The following is a 23,336-nucleotide window of genomic DNA, read 5'->3' on the forward strand; positions in this document are numbered from 1 at the left end:
GCAGAACTTCCCAAGCATCTCTTCATCTTCTCAAAAATAATTGAAATACAGTTGTTTGTAGGCTATTGTGGGTAATGTGATTACACTATATTGATCGATGCATTGATTATACAAGAGATATGAGATAGAAATATGTTTAATACAGTAAAAAGTGGAATATATATTTATATATACACTTAATATGGTACCCTCAGTCTAGCAACTTATTGTGTTTACAAGACCAAGCACTAATTGAGGTCTTTGAATGTTATCTTTCACTAGTTATGATCAAAATTATTCATCAAAAAAAATAAGTCTGAAATACGTTTGTCAGAAGAGCGTAGAGCTTATTTAATTTTTGTTGATTAAAAATGATACTTAGCCTATTTTTCATTTTACTGGGTATAATTTAACTAAAGAAAAGCAGAAAAATATAAGCAGCTCTGTAAGAGTAAGGATTAAATTGGGTTAACTGAAAATCTTTGGGATTATGGATTTAAAGAAATTTCAGTAAAACATACGTTCTTTAGCCTGAAATTAATAAGGATTTAGTTCGGTGATAATGCTAGTTCTGTCCTCTTCCCTCATAAAAACAGGATCTTTTTTCCTAATCTCCATGGATGCTGTTTTCCTCTCGAGCCTGTAGGTAGCACCCTTGCACCACACAAAAAATCACTGCCAATTTCTGAGACACAACTGCTATTTAGGTAGGGAAGTCTTCACTTGTGCAGACCTCTAAATGTAGCTGGTACTATTTGCATAATTTCCAGACTTTGATGACAATCTGTGATCTTAAAACAGTGGCCTAAATATTGTGTGCATTGAGTGTTTGACCTTGCGACTCACTCTGGTCTCACGGCGAATCTTTATTTTCCATGGGATGGGCGGAGGGAGGCACAACACATCACCCTTCCGAGGAACCTTGGAGGTGCAACATTCTCTCGTGATTATTTATTTTAATGCACTGTCCATCAAGCATTAATACAAGAGCATAAATCTCCATCTCTTTCTCACATGATCTTCTCTGTTACAAAAAATATGTGGCACTCATGGTCCCTTTTCCCTGCTGGGTAAGGCAAACTCTGAGACTGTAAACAAACCCTGTTCACCCTCCTCGCTATGGGTTTGCTTCAACCCTTTCCCAAGTCAGTACTAATCCCTAGAGAGAGATAGCTCTCCCTAGAGCTGCCAGCTGCTCTCTCCGTGCTGGCCAAAACCACAGCAAAGCAGGATCAGGCCATCCCAGGACAGAATCGACCGCAGTGTCAGTGCTGTGGAGGCAACCCGCCGCCAGTGCTGCTATTCCTTGCTTTTTCATCTAGTAAAATATGCAATAGCAAAAACTGCAATACAGGCTTTATTTTTAAACCCAGGGCTGTGCAGATAGAAAATTGTTCTGCAAATTATCGCTAGAGTTTAACTTTTTTTTGCCTCAGTATATGCTTCATAATATCAGTGTTTCCATTTACAGAACCCAGAGACAGCATTCCAACTCTTAATATGACAGTTTATTTTCCATCAGAGTTGCTTTTCTGTCACTAAATGCAGAATGGCTCTGGGTTTGTTATTTTTCTCCTACGAGGTTGTACTAAAGAAGATCTGGTTATCACCCTTATTACCAATGATCGCCATATGCTGAATAAAACAGTTGACATGTACTCTGCTTTGCTAAGATGTATTTTATTTTATTGAGATTCAGTAAGGAGGTTTAAAAAGAGATCATACAGAGCTTTTATTAGCTTACAAGTTAATGATTCTGTCCGTGTGCTGGACTGGGATATTTGAGAAGGAAACACTGAGCGTCTGGGAGAGCCTCCCATGAACAAACTGGTTTATAATCACATTGTCTGAATTAGAAGCAGCAAAGTGTGGCGCAGGTGGGAGGGAACTAACCTTTGACTCACTGTAGCTGCAGAAAGAGATCGGGATGATCAGCATGGGAGTTTCCAGCCTTTCCCTTTCTCGACGGAATAGAAGGCATTTTTGTGGTGGAGGAGAGAGGCACAGATTGAGTTCCCACACACACCAAGCCGCTCTTTGTCTGGGGGTTGTTTTTCATAAAATGCAAACCTCCTCTTCTTACAAATTGTTACAGGAGCCCAACCATTAAAAAACAAAAACCAAAAACCTAACTAACTGATAAGCGGGTAATTTGTATTGGTTATTTCGTCTGGGCAAATGTTGGATGGTTAACAAGAAAAGCTGACTTGTTTTGGAAGTACCAGGTTCAGTTTGCCAGACCAATGGCCAAGTTAGAAATGCTCGTATCATAACTTATTAGGCAAGGGAATCATTTTACAGCATGGGCATCCCAGAGGGAGCAGGGATGCCCAGGAAGGGGATCCCATCAGGACTGACTTCTATCAAACTAGAGCAAACACTCCTATGGACTAGAGAAGGGAAAAAAATCAGCACAAGGGAAGGAGGCTTCTCCATCTACATACTAAAACCCTCTTGTTTTAATAGCATTTTGGTTTTTCAAATGTCCTGTTACATTCTTATAACGATGCTCATCCTCACGTCAGGTATTTTAAATGCAGGTCATACACTGGCATCAATTTGTGTAGCAAGGGGAAACTAGCAGTGTACAGGTACGGCTGGTAGGTTTTTTCTGTATACTGCATTCTCTGTATTCCTGTCCTCAGAGTGGGGAGAAAACAAGGCTACACAAAACATGACAGGAGACTATTTAACTGCTTGTCTGGAGGAGAGGCTATAGCTTATCTGTTTTAAATTTTCATAGTCAGATAGCAATAAGTAGAAATCTGTTGGGGTCTGTAGTAGAAAGATTAGAGAAATACACTCATATGCCTCAACACTAGATTCTTTTAAACTTAAAGGAAAATCTCAAGTGAAGGGTGTAAAACAATACCTCATATTAAACCTATGTGAAATCTGCAGTTTTGGGGTTTTTTACCCTGTTTTTTGCTTTTTTTACGTGGATGAATTATTTATTAAGTGCTATTGAGAACGTAAGTGCTACTAATATAAGTTCTTTTTGTGCATGAGGTATTAAAGTGGTGTAAATCTTGAATTTCACAAGTAATCGTGAACAATATCTTAAGAAAAATAGGCATTTTTAGTGTTTGAAGTCATTTAAAATTTACGTGGTAATCCATTTTAAGATGTTCTGTCCTATGATGACATTCAAGCAATTAGATCAAACTCTTTTTCAGTAAAGGGCAGGCTCAGTCCATGTGAATGTGTTTACCTGAAATATTCCTCCTCTTGGGAAGGAATATCTTCTATTATCAGGAAGGTCCACTGAGCGAAGAACCAGTGATTTGTCATTGTCAAGGCACAAGATCAAATTTTCAAAGGAAAAAACTGGAATGCAATCACAGGCTTTCACGAAGCAGACACTGAGTATTGTGGTCCTACTTTTAATGTATTTTTCTTTTTGAAATCTGACACGGATAAACATTATTGAAGTTCTGTTTTAGGGGATTACTGGTATTACTGTGTTGTTTGATGTAAAAAAAACCCAACAGTGGCTGGATTCTGTTCTAATTTGGCTTCTTTTACACTGGGTTTTTAACTGTATTGGATTCCCCACTTGCTTAAACCTATTTTTTTATCAAGATTTGGGTATTTTGTTGCAGAGTGCTGTTTGCTGGGGCAAACTGGTGGTATATCATCCTTTTAGGAGAGAAAGGATGATGTATTTTAACTGAGGTGTTTTCATTCTGCTGAGGTCAGTGCTGATGGGATCCAGAAGGTACAGCTTTCTGAATCTCTGATGCCAGGATGGCTGTCGTTAAGTCTTCACTGTCACATGGATTTTTGTAATTTGCATGGCATGTGCTGGCTAGGAAAGGGGTTTCCATTTTCTAGTGTTGGGGTGCTGTTCCCTGGAGTTTTAGTGTAACAGAATAAAGATCCAAAAGGAGAGAACTGATTCTTTGTGATCTGAAATCCTTGATCTTGTTCTGGTGGTATTTTGGAGTTGGAGGTAAAGCCTGCCCTGTCTTTGGCTTTCTACTGTCTGGAAGAGCTAGGCCCTTTCAGGTTACTTGTATCTTCATAACAAGGTCACCAGTTTTTTTTTCACCCAGCTGCTTTGAGAAATCTATTCAGTAAGAGCCCCTACTTGAAAATATTCAGCTATTTAGAAGAAACAACAGGGTTGTTTGGGAAAACCTCACAGTTATTAAAAGTTACTATTTAATCAGTGGAAGACCTCTCTTACACCACTTCTGTCCCATTTCCCCTTTATCCATGGTAATTATGTAGAAGTTACCATCCATCTTGATCAGAAAGTGCAGGGATAGGACAAGGGGGGACAGTTTTAAGCTGAAAGAGGGGAGATTGAGATGAGATCTTAGGAAGAAATGTTTTCCTGTGAGGGTGGTGGCTGCTATTCCTGGAGCTGTTCAAGGCCAAGTTGGATGGGTCTTGGAGCCCCTGATTCAGTGGAGGTGTCCCTGCCCATAGCAGGGGGGTTGGAACTGATAGGCTTTAAGGTCCATTCCAACCCAAAATATTTTCTATGATCTTGGGGCTACAGAGATGCAATCCCATGAAAGAAACCTTTTACTACACTGATGTCTTCAAAAGAAAAACAATCAACAGTACTAATACATTATAAATTGTCTTCTGCTCAGAGACCAGATCAATAAATTTACTCTCAAATGATGTGTATTAATTTCTGCCATCAATCAATGAGTTTGCTACCCAACTTTTCTTCTTGCGCGAATAAAACCTCTACCTGCAGATGCAGAATTATCCTCACCCTTTAGGTAATTTAAAGATAATCACGGTCAATTACACTGTAATTAACAGCCTTTCCAATCTTGCTTTTTATAGTACTAAATCCTGCTTTCTATAGTACTAAATCTTGCTTTCCTTTATATATATTATGTGAAACATCCTCCTGTTCCTTGCTTTCCACTGGCAAGATCAAGTGGTCCTTCCAATAAAATGTTCAGCTTAGTTTTTCCTCCCAGAGGGATGGAAACTCACTCCTTTTCTCCCCACATCATTAGCTGTAACTAACCAAAGCATCATTCATTCTATTGCCTATGTTCTTCTTTATGATGAAGGAATACCTTTTAAGAGAAAAGGAATTTTCAATATTTGTTGGGAACTCCATGAAGAAGAAGGTGAAGTGAAGGACAGTGAAGGTTGTCTGGTGATGGTCCCAAGCATGTGCACTGGAAGTCCAAGTGTGGTCCCTGCCTGGCCTTGGGCAATCAACTCTGGCTCTAATTTTCACAGACTAAATTTGCTGTACTAAGACATAATGGCTCAGGTTTCCTGCTGTTCTCTGTTAGACCTTCAGAAGTGCCTAGCAAACAGAAAACAAGTCACCTCACTGACATAAACCATGCCTGCTTGCTGCTGTCAAAGCTTTGGGAAACAGGACCAGAGTGGTGGGAAATACACGACTTAGGCAATGCTCAAACACTCAGTCCTTACCTGAGTCAGCTGGGTGCTGTTTGCTCAAAACCATCCTGGAAAAGATCCTTTTATCAAAGTAGATGTGGTGTAGCTTAGGTCCTCCACCACTGGTGGATAGGTGAGAAATCTCCAGCTGGAGATTTCTTTTGGTTTTTAGTTCTATCATAGAACCACACAATCATGGAATGGTTTGGGTTGTAGGCAACCTTAAAGCCCATCCAGTTCCACTCCCCTGGCATAGACAGGGACACTTCCCACTGTTGCTCAAAATGCCCCATCCAACATGCCTTGAACACCTCCAGGGATGGGACAGCCACAACTGCTCTGGGCAATCTGTACCAAGGCCTCCCAGCCTTCACAGGAAAACATTTCTTCCTAAGATCTCATCTATATCATCCCTCTTTCCTCTTAAAACCTTTACCCCTCATTCTGTCCCTGCTCTCCCTTATAAAATTATTACTCTTCAGTTGTACCTGTGAACTCCATGGAACAGCTAGAGTTAAGTTAGCAGGCCAGTGCACAAGTGCTTGAAATTTCTGGAATAATTTCCATTACTGTTACAGAGTAGTAACAATGCTTAATAAGATGTGTAGCTGTGAACGTTTGGAGATGTGTTTTCATGTCCTACTTTTGATAGGGCATCAAGATATTTCCTTTGTGTGTATGTGTGTTAAGAAGGTCAAAGTTATGAAATGGCATCATGCTTTCTCTCCTAACAAGAAAAATTGAAAGTATAAGAATATCGGGTTGTGGAAAAAGAGAAGGAAAGGAAAAAAGAGTCTTTAATTTTGTTGTGCTATGTGCTTTCAGGCAACTCTGTTTTCACATATTAACTATATAATGTTTTAAAATAAAACCACATGCAAAGTAATACCTAACTGGTTTCTACCTGAATTTTAACTCAGAATAATTTCTACTTGGGCAGCCAGTACTGTTATTAAAAGATGCACCCTATTAACACAGGTTCACCTATAATGTAAAAAAGATAATTTAATTGTAATTTGGAGCAGAGGATTTTAATATTTTCTTTGTCAAAAGCAGCATTAAAAGCAAGAAGGAAGCTGTACCCTTTGGACATTTATTATAAAAGAAGTAGTTACATCCTTATGTTGTCTTGTTATTCACTGGAAAACTAAGCCAGTGAATCTGAGCCAGTTTATTTCACAGCTACTTTAATTTCACCTTTTTTTTCCTCCCCATCTGAACGTTTAAATAGACCTTTTCTTTCCAAGTCTATTTAAGAAATGCAAGACCTAAATCAATCCTAAGTGGCAACCACTTCTCAGTGTTGTGTGTGGCAGTGCGTTAATTAGCTGAAATAGATTATCCCCTGGTGTGTGGTGTAGTGTTTGTGGTAACTTTTAATGTGCATAGTTTGCAGTGGATTTCGTGTTTATTTTCATGTACTGAGGCAAATTCTCAGTATGTCTTCAAATTATCTCCTTGGGGGTGTTTTTTTCCTGAGCTAATCCTGGCAGACTCTCACTGCCAGATATGCCCGTCTTCAAGAACAGGAGAACACTACACATGCAAGAACCTCTGTGCTTGGGGCTGTATGCAAATTTAATGCCCAGCTCATTTCTGTTTCCCTTACATGGATGACAGACATTTTAACAATAACTTTCACATTTCCCCATGGAAATCCCATTGTATTACTGTATATATATGAGCGCATACATGCATTTACATTGTGTACATGTTTGAACAAGGTGTCGGGAACACCTATACTGGTAAGTATGTTTTATGCCCTTTCTCTGTATTTACATTTAGATAAAATGTATATAAGAAAGCTCGTGTCAAGAATGCAGTTGTCAAACAGCTCTTTATCAGAGATATAGAGAGATCCCAGGGAGACTTATCAGATACTAAAAAATAGATAGGGTAGAAAATGTGATAAACAAGAAATTGACACTGAAAATAATTCTACAGCATTTGGGGGATTCATGCCTTCATATGGTGGTGAGAAGCAAGAGCATAGGAAATCAGCTTTTGTTTTCTGGTGTTGGAAGCAGGCACAGTCAGTGCAAATGATATTCCAGTGACTGCAAATAGAGCTTTCTCTAGATATGTCACAATCTTCAGGACCAAAACAAACTCTCCCTGGTGCCACATGTTTTGGAAGAGCTGTGAGTAGCTGAAGAGCTACTAACTTATTTTTATCTGTGTTTTAAAGGCCGTAACAGCAGTGTCAGCACCTGGACACTAACATTTGTGTCTAGGCACTGGAAGGGGCACAGCACAACATAACCATGGTCCCTCTCTTCTTCTTTTCTGTCTGTGCTTTTGCGTGTAAATGCATACCTCTTTCTGAAAGGAGTTACAAGAGGAAGGGATACATCCTTGTCCCAAATGGCTATAAATTGGAGAGGTGTAGATTTAGACTAGACGTAAGGAAGAATTTCTTCACAATGAGGGTGGTGAGGCACTGGCACAGGTTCCCCGGGAAACTTATGGATGCCCCATCCCTGGAAGTGTTCAAGACCAGGTTGGATGGGGCCTTGGGCAGCCTGATTTAGTGTGAGGTGTCCAGGCCCATTGCAGAGGCATTGGAATTGGATGGTCTTTAAGGTCTCTTCCAACCAAAATCAGTCTATGATTCTATGATTCAATGTTCCTCAATTCTCTGTGAAACCAGCGTTTGGTTATGCTGGTTTATGTGTTTAGATTTAGGTGGCACAAAAGTCCCTCTTCAGAATAATTTAAAAATAGATTCCAGAAACAAGGAGAAAGGTTTTAACAAGATATTGAGAAAGAAAATTCATACAGACATTAAAAAGATGGGGTTTCATTTGATGATTTTTTTTTTGAATTCCAGGTCTACCCTCTTGCTGAAGTGTTCCAATTAATCTGTTTTGTTCTTCTCTGTTAGTCGTCATTCATGTTGCATTTGGGGGCTTCGAAACTATCATTACTGCCGTATTATTTTTTACTTTAGTGTACCATTAGCAAACTTGTTCTGCCTTTTTTTTCTGCTTGAGTTGGGGATGACAATTTCATGGTGGTGGTGTGTGGAAGAAAAACAACAGAAAACACCCACCTACTAAAGTATTTAAAGATTGCCATCACAGCTCAAGAAGTTCTGTAAAACTAGTAGTAATATCTTCAAGTACAAAAATATACTGGAGAAGTAATTCAACCAATTATCTTTCTCTTTATTCTAAGAAACAAAATTGTTATTCATATGGAGAGATATAGCTAAAATGATATGTATATATAGTTGCAAAATGCATAGATATAAATTTCATTTTCAGTACCTGCTCTGAAGATAAAGTAGGGAAAATTAAGAGAAGTATCTCATAATTGAGGTTCATTCAACATAACTTGTTCTCTCTCATCAATTTTGGCACAGGCTGCCCAGAGCTGTGATGGCTACCCCATTCCTGGAGGTGTTCAAGGCCAGGTTGGTTGGGGCTTTGAGCAATCTTATCCAGTGGGAGGTGTCCCTGCCTGCAGCAGGGGGTGGAACTGGATGAACTTTAAGGTCCCTTACAACCCAAATCATTCTATGATTATGTCATTTTAATGTTATTTCATCAATAGTGGATACTATGTAGTAGTATGTAATAAAGTGACAGGAATGAACGAAATGATAGAACTATCTGATAAGATTTTGACACTACTTTTATTTTTGTAACTGTATGGGTTGATTAGTTTTAAAACATAAGGAATGCATACAACTTTCCAAAGCATCTGTTACTTCAGCATGTTTTTGTACTTACTGATGTTACTTCTCTTTTTTACTTCATTGTTATGCCCTCCTGTGTTTCAGATTGTATTTCTTCTGTTGCTTTCTTTATCTTTTATTGTGCAATATAATAACTTGCTACATTGCTAGTTCTCAAACTGTGATTTGTAGCTGCCTTCCATAGTATTTCCATATAGTTATAAATCCATATTAAACAGCATGGATTTAAAAGTTTGATGATAGGACTATGTGGTAGACTGGGAGACAATGTGATAACTTAAAATGGCCTATCATTTCAAAAGCTTGAGAAGCAGTGATCTAGGCAGTACAAACTCACGGATGTATAGCCATTCCTTGAATTATTTGAAGGTAAGGTGAATAACTCACAGTGTGCTGTCTCATCCTTACATTGCCTGCTTCACAGACAGAACATGTCTTTCTCCCTGTAATGCAGAAATAAAAGAGATTATCCAAATTTCTTGGAGTGCAGGGATACCTCGGAGAACATGACAGTGACCCCTATTGTGCATCTTGTGCAAGCATTTCCTTTTGGTTGCTGCAGATTGAAGATTTTACACTCTGCTGTTATGGGCATAATCAAAGAATCGTAAAACATAGAATGGCTGGGGTTGGAAAGGACCTCAAATCCCATCCAGCTCCACCCACTTGCCATGGGCAGAGACACTTCCCACCGGATCAGGGACTCAAGGCCCCATTCAACCTGGCCTTGAACACCTCCAGGGATGGGGCAGCCACCACTTCTTTAGGCAACCTGGTCCAGTGACTAACCAACCTCACAGGAAAATATTTCTTTCTAAGAGTTCATCTCAATCTCCCCTCTTTCAGCTTAAAAACATTCCCCATCATCCTGTCCCTCCACTCTTTGAGCAAGGTTGTATCTTGGGACTCAGGTTGCCCTGTTATTTATCGTCTTTTACAGCTGGCTAGAGGTCAGTATACAGCAAGGTGTTTTGTTTCCTGGAAGTTGTACTGCTTGAAGCGCTGGGGGCAATTTCAGGTAAAAAAGTGGTATAAGCAAGTCTGACAGGATATGAAAAATTCTGTGCTGCTTTCACGAGATTTGTGGTTTGTTCAAAAAATGCTTTCTATTTTGTTTCAATTAGAAGGATACGGAACTGTTGGATCAGGTCCAAAGGAGTCTACAAAGATGATCTGAGGGCTGGAGCACCTTTGCAACGAGGACAGGATGAGAGAGTTGTGGTTGTTCAGCCTGAAGCAAAGGTACTGGAGAGACCTTAGAGCAGCTTCTAGTACTCAAAGGAGCTTTTTCCAAGGGCATGGAGTGATAGGACAAGGGGGAATGGCTTTAAATTGGAAGTGGGAAGATTTAGACATTAGGAGGAAATTCTTTACGATAAGGGTGGTGAGGCCCTGGCCCAGGTTGTCTAGAGAAGTTGTGGCTGACCCATCGTGGAGGTATTCAGGACAGGATGGACGGGGCTTTGAGCAACATGATCCAGTGGGAGGTGACCCTACCCATGGCAGGGGTTGGAACTGGATGGGCTTTAAGGTCCCTTCCAATCCAAATAATTCTATGATTATATGATTCTAATACCTTACTGACAATTATGTAGATTTAAGTTATTCACATTACTTCAATATAGAATGATACAGTAGAATCATGGAATCATCAGGTTTGGAAAAGACCGACCATCAGCCATGTCCCAAAGTGCAGTGCCCACACATTACTTGAACACCTTCAGGAATGGTGACTCCACCACTTCTTTGAGCAGCCTGTTCCCATGCTTCACCACTATTTCAGCAAGGGAATATTTCATAACATCAAATCTAAACCTCACCTAGCACAACATAAGGCTGTTTCCTCTAGTTCTATCATTTGTTTCTTGGGAGAAGAGACCAGCCTCTGCCTGGCTCCAATCTCCTTTCAGGATGCTGCAGAGAGCAATGAGGCCTCCCCTCAACCTCTTGAAGAAAATGTAGTTGCAGTGGGCCTTGAGATAACATATTGGATGATATTTACAAATGTATAAAGAATGATGTTAGAGAGTTCTGGACAGTAATTCAGTAGATCTTTAATAATCTAAAGTATTTTATGGATTAATTTACTTATGCACTACAAGATGAAAGGGCATCCAGGCAGATATTCACTGAGTTTTGTTGCCTGTGGCATGATAAGAATACTGTAATGTCCAGAAAAGATGGTAAAATAGCTATAGGTTTTTTCTAAATTTGGAATCTTATCTGGAGAAGTGGACCTCTGAGAACCTCATAAGGTTCAACAAGGCAAAGTGTAAGGTCCTACACCTGGATTGGGGTAATCCCCATTTTCAGTACACGATGAGGGATGACATGATTGAGAGCTGCTCTGTAGAGAAGCACTTGGGGGTGCTGGTCAATGAGAAGCTCAACATGAGCCGACAGTGTGCACTCACAGCCCAGAAGGTCAACTGTGTCCTGGGCTGCATTAAAAGAAGCATGGCCAGCAGGTCAAGGGAGGTGATTCTGCCCCTCTATTCCTCTCTTGTGAGACCTCATCTGGAGTATTGTGTCCAGTTCTGGAATCTTCAACATAAGAAGGATACGGAACTGTTGGAACTGGTGCAGAAGAGGGCTACAAAGATGGTCTGAGGGCTGGAACACCTTCCATATGAGGACAGGTGTATGATTAATAAATGCATTAGAACTTCTATAAAATTTCAAAACGTCTTTGAGCGTGGGAAGTGGTGGGCTACGTAATAAGGAGAGAATCAGCCACACTATTCTGCCATTTTAGTTTGTCTGAAATATTGTGAGACTTAAATAGGCTGTTAAGGTATAGAAACCATATACTTAAAATTCCATATCTTGAGTTCCAATCACTTAAATTAGTGAAATGTCTAATTCCAGAGACTGGTCCTTTCAAGGACAATACTCTTCTCCCTGGCATGTGTGACACATTTAAACACACACAAAATCTGTCCTTGTTTTGACACTGATGATCTCATCACTATGTTATTTTGAAGAAAAGTTGAGAATGCAGCAATGGCTATTAAGAATGATGACACACTGTTCTGTAGATAGCAATAAAATACTCTGCATTCCCCTATTCACCTTTTAAGGATGTGCTTTGAAATGAACATCTATAAAATGTACTGTTCTTCGCCAGTTAGGAAACATTATTGATGATGCTGCTGGCTCAATAAATGGTTTTTTAGAGCTGTGGAATATTTCTGTGTTAAAGTGCTGCTAAACATGTTGGAGTGGCAGACGTCTAAATAAATGAAGTGTAATGTTGCTGAAACAATGATCTACTGAGAGGTGAGGGAGATTCTGTGAAACATCATATATTTGGACCATACAACCGTACTTCCTGAAAGCTACCACAGCACAGAGAGAGATGATTTTAAAAGGGAGACGGCTTGGGCTACAGCATTTACTGGACGGACCCAGGAAACTACAGGCCTGTCAGTCTGACCTCAGTGCCAGGGAAAGTCATGGAGCAGGTGATCTTGAGTGCTATCATGAAGCACATGCAAGAGAACCGGGTGATCAGGCCCAGTCAACATGGGTTCACAAAAGGCAGGTCTTGCCAGACTAACCTGATCGCCTTCTATGACAAAGTGACTCGGCTGCTGGATGAGGGAAAGGCTGTGGTTGTGGTCTTCCTGGACTTCAGCAAAGCCTTTGACACAGTTTCTCACAGCATTCTGCTTGAGAAACTGTCAGCCTCTGGCCTGGACAGGCGCACACTCTCCTGGGTGGAAAACTGGTTGGATGGCCGGGCCCAGAGAGTGGTGGTAAATGGTGTGAAATCCAGCTAGAGGCCAGTGACAAGTGGGGTTCCCCAGGGCTCAGTGCTGGGTCCAGCCCTGTTCAATGTCTTCATCAATGATCTGGATGAAGGCATCGAGTGCACCCTTAGCAAGTTTGCAGACGACACTAAGCTGGGTGGAAGTGTCGATCTGCTGGAGGGTAGGGAGGCTCTGCAAAGGGATCTGAACAGGCTGGACCGCTGGGCAGAGTCCAATGGCATGAGGTTTAACAAGGCCAAATGCCGGGTCCTGCACTTGGGGCACAACAACCCTGTGCAGCTACAGACTAGGAGAAGTCTGGCTAGAAAGCTGCCTGGAGGAGAGGGACCTGGGGGTGCTGGTTGACAGCTGACTGAACATGAGCCAGCAGTGTGCCCAGGTGGCCAGGAAGGCCAATGGCATCTTGGCTTGTATCAGAAACGGCGTGACCAGCAGGTCCAGGGAGGTTATTCTCCCTCTGGACTTGGCACTGGTGAGACCGCTCCTCGAATCCTGTGTTCAGTTCTGGGCCCCTCACCACAAGAAGGATGTTGAGGCTCTAGAACGCGTCCAGAGAAGAGCAACAAAGCTGGTGAAGGGGCTGGAGAACAGGCCTTATGAGGAGCGGCTGAGAGAGCTGGGGTTGTTTAGCCTGGAGAAGAGGAGGCTGAGGGGAGACCTCATTGCTCTCTACAACTACCTGAAAGGAGGTTGTAGAGAGGAGGGTGCTGGCCTCTTCTCCCAAGTGACAGGGGACAGGACAAGAGGGAATGGCCTCAAGCTCCGCCAGGGGAGGTTTAGGCTAGACGTTAGGAAAAAATTCTTTACAGAAAGGGTCATTGGGCACTGGAACAGGCTGCCCAGGGCGGTGGTTGTTTCACCTTCCCTGGAGGTGTTTAAGGCACGGGTGGATGAGGTGCTGAGGGATATGGTTTAGTGTTTGATAGGAATGGTTGGACTCGATGATCCGGTGGGTCTCTTCCAACCTGGTTATTCTGTGATTCTGTGATTCTGTGATTCTGTGATTCTGTGAAAAAGTAACAATAAAAAAAAATAAGAAAGTTGCCAGGGTACAACTCTCTGTCCTAAATATGGTTTAATGTCATTGGTGGAAACACAAATAGAATTAGATTTATTACAGAGAAACAATTGGAAGGGCATGTTTAGTTTTTAATAGAACAAAAATGCACTTTTCCCTGCAGAAACATTATCTCGAAAAAAGTAGCAGGAAACAGTTTTCCATTTAGGATAGTAAGAAAGAAAATCTTGTTTTGTTGAGTTTGTTTGTCTTGACAAATTACATTACAGATTAGAGATTAAAAAAATTACTTCTCAAGATATTAGTGAACCCTAAAAGTCAGATTTAAAATCTCAAATGTTTTTGTAGACTGTTTAATTACCTGGCATGCTTTCTCTTTGTTTTAGGTGGGCTGTCTAGCTTACTTATATCCACAGAGCTTACTCGTGCTGCTGTGAGCTTCTCTACATTGTCCACCTCTGTCAGCCTTCCCCTCACTTCTGTTTTTCACCACCTGAAGTGAATGGTTACTTAAGTCTAGCCAGAATGTTTATTCTGGAGTTTCTTGAGAAAAAGAACTTAGTTCTGTTCTGCAAGTCTGCCTTTGACATTTATTTTTCTCATGCAGCACCTCTGGTTTCTCGGAGATACCACTTTTGTGGTTGGCCTTGTGCACATATAGAGAGAAGCTTTTCACAAGACTAAAAGTACATCGTCATTAGGTGTTACTAGCTTATTTTTTATCCAGATATACAACCTCATTTCTTGCACAACTCCCAGCAGTTCTGGAAGATGCTCTTGCAGAGAATAATGTATGAATCTGGTACAATTCTTTGAATGCACCTGAATTCAGATTTGCAGACCACAGATGTTTACCAAAGGCATGAAGAAGTAAATTCAGTCAAAGTCTGAGTGGTGATACAACAGTTACTACCTTAGTTTTGTTTTATTTTCATTTCATTCATGACTGATTCTACCAAATTGTGAAGGGATTGTTAATATCCATCTTTCCACTCCTTTTTGTTGTTCTTCAAAACAAAAAGAGGCAAATTGGAAATATACAGGATACTTTACATTTCATGAACTGTATCCTCACTACTGCTGTGTTTATGTCATTGAAATATTGTGAGCTCATGATGTTTATGTTAATTACAGAAGTAATTCTTTTATTTATAGTGGAATTTTTTAACTTTTAACTAAAAAGTTGTGAACATACTTCCAACTTCCTTGGGATCTACTGTAGTCTGCTAGAGAAAACTGCTAGCTAAAAATCAACTTTGAGAGTTTTGGTTTGCATTTGGTTTAAAACATTGCAGAATGTAATTATAGCTATCCTACCAGGGAACTAAAAGTATTCTTCTGTCTCAGTGGCTTTCACCAGGGATGGTCCTAAAACTACATAATTCAGGTTGTTAAACACCTGGAGCTGCCTTACTCTCCTGTCTAAAATAATATTCTCTGCTGACTTCTCCTTTCTGCAATCTACAGTCTTACTCTGCACAAGAAAGTTTAGTGGCTTGGTAAGTACTGCAGGAAAATACGTACATAGCAGGCTAGCATGTAGATATCTTGGCATCTAAATAACTTTAAATACATCATTTGAGGTGAAGGGGGAAGGATGTCTGTAGGGAAGGAGCAAAATTGTAAAGAAACACGAAGTTGCTGATACCAGCACTGAGTTTGTGTTAGAGTTGCAAATAGAAACAGGCAGACATTGCTGGAGACGCTACTCAATAAATTATCAGACTTTAAGTTCAGGGGAGATTGAGAACAGCGAAGGAGAAAATTATAAAATTACAAGACAGACTATGAGATGAAGTTAGAAAGGGTGGTAACACAGCTGAAATGTTCTATTTTTCATTAAAATTCATTTACATGGAAGTACATTAAAAGGTAGGAAGACATTTTAATATGTTGTGGGACCAACTAGCAGGTTAGGCAATACGTAGACAATGAAAGCTGGTCAGTGAAAAAAAACCAGATACATCCTGTGCTTTTATTTACTTATTGTTTTACAGTTACACCCAATCAATACTCCAGACACTCTAGGACAACAAAATTAAGCAGGTCATCAATCACATGTATGAAAATCAGTCTGGAGAACTTACTAAGGTTGACTGATGATCTTGAAAAGCTAAAATAAGCCAACATTAGGCCAAGTTATTTGATATCAAGTGATAGTTGATGGCAAGTGGCACCTTCTAAGATCACTTCCGATATGTAAAAAATATTTTAAAGAAAACACTAGGGAAAATTGAATACATCCATGTATTATTTCAGTAATAAATGGATGTACTCATCATTTTGAAAAGCAGGGGTCCTGCTTCTTGGTGATTCTTCTGTCATCCTGTTACTTGGTGTCTTTATCTCTTCTTCTGAAAAAAATCTCACCAGGATATTTTTAAAAACAGAAAATTAAAACAAACAAACAAGCATACAAAAACAGAAGAGGCAGGAAGATTGCATGACTTGACCTTAATTTAAGCTCTGAGTGAAGAGATAGACTCAACAAGCGGTTACAATGTGTGAACAGTTGACATCTCTGACATCAGAGAAACCAGTGTGTTGATACGACTATCTCCAAACAGCTGTGGAAACAAAATTATAGGATTTAGCCATAAGTAAAAGTTTAAGCCAGAGTGCCTTCAATACAGGAAGGTCAGTACAGCTCCAGTCTGTGAAATGAACCCTCAAAACAGTTTGTGGAATCATCTCTGCTCTCCTGCAGAAACCAATATTCCTATTTGTTCCAGACATGTGGGTGGTTATCAAACTAAAAATCAGTATTATTTCATCTTATCACTGGAAATCAGAGACTATCCATATACCTTTAACCGCATGATTTTAGTCTTCACTCATACCATTTAAATTTTACTGCTGCCGTTTTCACATCTAACAGAGTTCACAAAGCATATATTTTCCTAGCTGCAAAGGACTGACTTCTTCAATGGTTAAACTTCCTAATAACCCAATGGTCCATTCATTTTTGTGGTGATTATTTGTGCATGATTAATGAGTAAGGGTTGTTTAGTTTTTCTGAAGTATCTGTAGAGATGAGCAGAGCTTAAACATTTGTGAAATTTAAGTAGCTCACATTCAGCTTTTTTAAGTAAGAGGCTTATTTTTCTTCAGAAAAAGTTAGTCTGCAGGTCTTTTATTTCTTGTTATTTGGGTAATGGTGACTATTTCTACCTTATTAAACTTTTTATAGTGTTTTCTTAAAATGCTGAATTATTTTCCTTCATCTGAATAAATGGACAGAGGATAAGGGAGAAAATTAAGAAAAAGTTTATCTGATACATTATGGAATGTAAATGAAAACATGGCATTCAGAACAACTTCCATATGGATGTTTGGGGAGCATACGTGTTGTTTGGACTACAGTGAATATATTCTCAGTAAGTTAAAGAGGATACCTGATTTTTTTTTTCCTATATCCTGTTTAATAGCTTTTGAGGAACAATATGATTTTACAGTCTTCAGGAATTTAGGAGGAACAGGAGGCACGTTCAAAGCCCGTCAGCCCCTACTCCATAGCTGAAGCCATAAGGAAAAAAAGGGGGCAATCCATTACACATAAATAGCTGTACTTATCTAGAACGATCTATGTTGTGATTTTACACTTCTCACAAAGCTAACACTTTAGATTTTTCTTCTAAAGTGACACATACTTTTACACTTTAAACAGTCCCACCCTCATAGCGGGGCAATGTTAACAGAGGAAAAATCTGCCAGATTCCAAGTTTTTGTGTAAAAGGGACATAAACACAGATTTGTTCCAGACATAAATTTGTGACATAGATCTGTGTGTGCAAAAAGAAGTAAATAATTTCATGAAATGTTTTTAAAAATAACTTTCATAGTATGACACTTCTAGCAGAAATGGCACCTGGAATAGTATAACTGTTAGCTAATTTTTAAGGAATTTTAAAATTGGGAAAGATAGGATTGATTTATTGATTCCCAGGACAAGAATAGGTATGTGCAATGGGGAGAGGCCCAAAGATCCCAGATCGCAGATATTTAAAAATAGAACATACATTAAACCAAGTTTGCACTGGAAATCTGTCAAAACAATGCAGGCAGGAATGACATAATTTTTTTTGTATATTTTTTTAATACACTCTGTTTGTTCATTCTACTTTCAAGTTGGTTTTAAGCCTGTTTAAAGAAACAGAGTCACAGGTAATGTGTTCTATACTCAAATCTTCCAGTATGTACCTCCTCCTGGCACTCAGGTAACCAGAATTGAAACTGCAAGACTGCTGAAAAAAACTATCAGAGGATGCTTTAGAATATAGTCAAAAGGCACATTTCTTCCAGGCTTACCTGAATGAGGGCACCACATTTGAAATGGGTTCCCATAAGTGTTTACATTAACAGTAGCATGTTCAAGATCTGATGGAGCTAAAATAAGGAATCAATTTCTATTTTTTTAATACAAGTGTCACACAAGATGAGAGGAGTTCTGACGGCCAGACATAAATGAATTTTTGTAATGAAAGAAGCTACTGACTCTCCAATGTACGACAAAAAGTGTTTCCAAGTGTCTCCTAGTACAAACACCATGCAGGATTCTACCGAAGCCTTAAAAACTGCAGCACTCAGCAAACAATCTCTACCATGCAGATGCATGGGTTATCTGTGAGGGTGGTGAGGCCCTGGTCCAGGTTGCCCAGGCAAGACGTGGCAGGGGCATGGAACTGAATGCTCTTCTATGTCCCTTCCAAGCCCCATCATTCCATGGTTCTATGGTTCTATGATTCCATCTTCCATTCTTTCTAGTCTTCTGAGAATACATCTAAGCAACAAAGCATAGGGAAATACAGTTGTCCTTTAAAAAGTAAATGGATGATTATGTGATTAGAGCACGGAGTTTGGAGCTGCAGACATTGATTCTGTTTATGATTGTGCCAAAATAGCATGCAGCCAACTTTTGTATTTCCAGGGTAGTCAGGAGTTTGGTAGTGCATATAATGCAAGGATATAGGTAATGTGTAAAAGAGGTTGCAAGGATCTTCTTTCACAATGATCAGGGAAAGCCACAAGTTGAAGAGGAGCCTGAGGTGTGATTGGCATGCCCTGTGCAACACAATGGTGCTGGGAATGGCCATATCACACCACACTGCCCAGCACATCACAACTCATGACTCTCAGTGTTGCAATTGCAGATCTCAAAGGCTTTTGTGTTAGCCTTGGGCTGGATGACTGGCTCACCCACAAAAACTTCATCCCGCCCCATCATCACCAGGAGCAACCCGTGGAAGAGAAAAGGCTAGCCTGATGTCAAGCTCCCTTTCTGGTTTTGTTTGGAGGTAACCCCATGCATCAGCACAGGTGATGGGTTGACCATCTAGATGACAGCTCTGAGAAGAAGGACATGGGAGTCCTTGTGGACACTAAGCCATCCATAAGGAATGTGCCCTTATGGCCAAGAAGGTCAACAGTATCCCGGGGTGCATTAGGAAGAATGTGTTGAGCAGGTTAGGGAGTTTCTCCTCCCCTCTGCTCTGCCCTGTAGAGTCCCATGTCCACTTCAGTGCCCTCCACCTCTAGAAAAACAGGGTATGACTGAAGACAGTCCAGCAGAGGCCACGGAGATGGTGAGGGGTGTGTAGCATCTTTCTCAGGAGAAGAAGCTACAGGTCTGTTCAGCCTGGAGAAGAGCAGACTGAGAGGGGATCCCATCAATACTGATCAATGTCCAAAGGGTGGGTGTCAAGAGGATGGGGCCAGACTCTGTTCAGTGATGCCCATCAATAGGACAAGGTGTAACGGACACAAACTGGACCACAGGAACTTCCACCTGAACATAAGGAAAAACTTCTTTCCTGTGACATTGCCGGAGCTCTGTAACTGGCCTATGGAGGGTGTGGAGCCTCCCTCTGTAGAGATATCCAAGCCTGCCTGGACGCACTCCTGCACAAGCTGCTGGAAGTGACCTTGCTTTAGTGAGAGAGTTGGACTGGATGAGCTCCGGAGGAGCCTTCCAGGCCCCACCAATTTGGGATTCTGTAATCCATCTATCAAGGCTGCTGCAAAGCTACAGGTTCTGAAAATCTCCCTGTGTGTCAGCTGGGAGCATCTTAAACTCAGTCCTGTGACTTTCCCTGAACCCAGGCATTTCCGTGGAGAGAGTGGTTTCTAGGTGTTGTCGGAAAGTTCTCAAAACAGAGGCACTCACAGCCCTCTTTGGACATGCGCTCTGCTTTCTCCTGCACCCAAGGATGTGGGTCCCAGACTCCTGTATGGGGTGCTCCTTTTTTATGTGCTGTTTCATGCCAGGAACTAAAACAGAAGCAAAAGGGAAAATAAAAAGAGCTAGGAAATGTGGGGGTTAATGCTGTGAAGTCTGTGGGTGCGAACAGGGTTCTGTTAAAAAATTAAATGAAATTGGGTGGAGGTAGATAAAAAGAAATCTGAAATAATTGTTCTGTAGAATATGGCCTTTCCACATAGGCAGAAATCTTTCTCTTCTCTTCTGTCTGAAGAGAGAATCAAATAGAGAATCTCATCTCTTAATTAGAAAGAAAAATACTCATCAAACACGTCTCATCACTGGAAAGCTAATGATCCACAGCTGCTAGTCTGAAAGGGCAGGCTTTTTTCCTGAACAGTAGGAAGTGTTAATCATTTTGGATGAGATTTCTTTTTAAAATATACTGTAGTTTGTAAAAGAATAGGATATTCAATATTCTACCTTAAATTATTTTTTGAAGTGTTGTACACCAGGGATAGTGTCATGTGTCTCCCTGAATGATCATTTAATGCATGTGTCTCTCACTAAGAGTATCAACTGATGTGATGTTGTAAATGGCCAGTTCACGCCTGTGACCCTGAAAATCTTGATCTCATGGGGGAGAAGAAAAAAAGTCCTCCCTTATATTCTTCTGTGTAGGAAATGGCAGCTATATTAAACTGTAACCTTTGAGACTCCCACTCCTCCCTTAAAATAGTTGGCTCATTTCAGTAGTGATGAGGATCCTTTTTTTAGACAGTGTTAGAGCCATTATTTCCTTGGAAGAGATTATACCGGATACAATCCTTGTTCCACTGGATGCTTTACAGCCATAGGCAAGTCCCAGAACTGCCCTTTTATACTTGTTCTTTAGTTTTTCTGGATCCGTTCCTTTGCCCTATACTTGTGTAAGGGGTGAATATACAGTTTCCCCCCCACATTTATGTGTGAAGTGAAGGTTTCTGCATGCCATTTTCCTTCCTCCCTCTCTCCCTAGCTATCAGGCCCTTTATGCCCAAGAACCAAGTCCCTGGATTGTCTTGCTACTCTGCATCAGATTTTGAGTTTGTTCATGTTTACTTAAAATTTTTGACTTTTTCTTCTCTTTATTCTCTCATGTGTTTTTCATGAATGCATTTCTTTCCTGGGGGAGATAGTGAGGCCACATCCCTTGCAGTGCCATCTCTGTGCTGGTATTGCACGGCAGATGACTCTTTTTTGTGGCAAATATAAAGTCTCTGAAAAAGCCAGTGACTGGCTGAAACAGGTGCCTGAAGGGAATATCTGCTTAAAATTTGGCCAGACTAGATGGAAATTAACATGGTAGCTTAGTGAAATCACCTATGAGATGTAGAGGGATTAAAATCCCCATTTTTTAAAGTTATGCCCATACAAATCATAAAGAGGTAATGGCTTCATACATTACTGTCCTACAAAGTACAGAGTGTAAGGAGTTAATATTCTTAGAAACTTCATATGAGGAGTGCTTGGATGAGAATTCCTTGACATTCTGGAGTACAAAATACATGATGACTATGTTCCTCAGTCTCCAGGCAGGTCTGTATCTCCTTATGCTGTCTAGTTTGCTGGTTTCTTTTTTCTGGAGATGGGGATTGCTTGGATATTACTTGATTTTCTTTCCATCTTTCTAACCAAAGTTCATATAGGACCATAAGAAAGACCATATGCACTGCCATTGCTCAACGAGTGATCCCTAGTACTTGCTTTTCAGATAGCTAGTTTTGGCCTTCCAGAGCTCCCTTCAGCATGTATCCATGGACTCTGGACATTTCTGGGGCTAAAGTGTGCAGGGATTTTTTGCTTTTCCTTTGAGATGTGGATTCTGTTGTAAGTTGGTTTTATTAAACGTGACACATTGAATCACCACAGATCTTGCTCTCAGAAGCGTAGTTAGCAAGCTCATAGAAGAACTCTCAGATTCTGTGAGCTATTGTTTGCTTCTTATTCATCACCACTTCTAACAGATTTTCTTTTATACTCAAGAACCTTAAGAAGACAGTTTTCTTTCAAATGAAATATTAACTGCTAGAAGTGCCAATATCCTCTTACGTATGTCGCACACACTGCTTTTTCAGTTCTTCCAGTATTTATCATGTTTGTCTTGCAGTCTCACAGGACTTCCACATACATAGCATTGTCTAAACAGAAAGCCAGGAGAAGAGCATTAAAATCCCAATTTTCTTCTTACTCAGCTTTATATACATCTTGGTGACTAACTTGGGAAAGTGAGCCTCTTTTGAGTTTACCTAGCTGTTGGACATTGCTTTATGTTTCTCAGTTCTGCAGCACAATACTTTCATTCATCTTCTGAGCTGGTAAAAACACAAATATTCAAAGGCTTAACTATTTAGATGAAAAAGATTTCTGGGCTGGATCCAAAGAAGTGGGACTAATAGGACTGGGGGTGCATTCTGCCCCACTGCTCCACTCTGGTACCTGGAGTCCTCAGCACAGGAAGGACATGGAGCTGTTGAAAAGAGTCCAGAAGGGGCCATGAAGATGGTGCGAAGGCTGGAGCCCCTCTGCTATGAGGCCAGGCTGAGAGAGTTGGGGTTGTTCAGGCTGGAGATGAGAAGAATGTGGGAAGAGCTTAGAGCAGCTTCCAGTTCTGAAAGGGACTCCAGGAAAGCTGGGGAGGGATCAGGGAGTGCACAGGTAGGATATAGAGGGATGGTTTTAAGCTGAAAGAGGGGAGATTGAGATGGGATTTTAGGAAGAAACAGGTTGCTCAGAGAAGTTGTGTCTGTCACATCCCTGGAGGTGTTCCAGGCCAGGTTGGATGGGTCTTTGAGCCTCTGATCCAGTGGAAGGTGACCCTGCCCATGGCAGGGGTGTTGGTACTAGATGGGCTTTGAGGTGCCTTCCAGCCCAAATCATTCCATAATTCTATGGAATAGAATCATACATAATGTGATTTACTGTGATAGGTAGTAGCTAGAGCTGGCTAAGATAGTGGGTGATCTGTTCATAGTTAAAACTGGATGCAAAAATCAGTTTAGTTTGATCCCATCTAACAATAAATATGTTTTATTCTTTCCTGTAAACCAATAATTTTGAACCAGCAACAGGGAACAGTATCCAGCTGGACCCATCTCTTCCAGACAGCTACAGGCTCTGACAATAGATACTACTTCCAAGTTTCAAACCCCAGTCAACTCTGTACTGCTTGATGGGTTTGAGCATAAGGTCCAGACTGAGAAATTTTTCCAGAGAGGTGTGGTATACAGACCTGACAATGGAGAT

General features: G+C 40.6%; 1 protein-coding gene across 5 annotated transcripts in view; it reads left to right on the plus strand.

The window, feature by feature from the left end:
• The window catches only part of MCTP1 (multiple C2 and transmembrane domain containing 1), a 294,838-nt gene that overhangs the window by 210,607 nt on the left and 60,895 nt on the right, over positions 1–23,336 (plus strand). The gene's annotated exons all lie outside the window — the stretch shown is intronic.

This window comes from Phaenicophaeus curvirostris, chromosome Z (genome assembly GCF_032191515.1).
Source record: "Phaenicophaeus curvirostris isolate KB17595 chromosome Z, BPBGC_Pcur_1.0, whole genome shotgun sequence".
Classification (NCBI taxonomy): domain Eukaryota; kingdom Metazoa; phylum Chordata; class Aves; order Cuculiformes; family Cuculidae; genus Phaenicophaeus; species Phaenicophaeus curvirostris.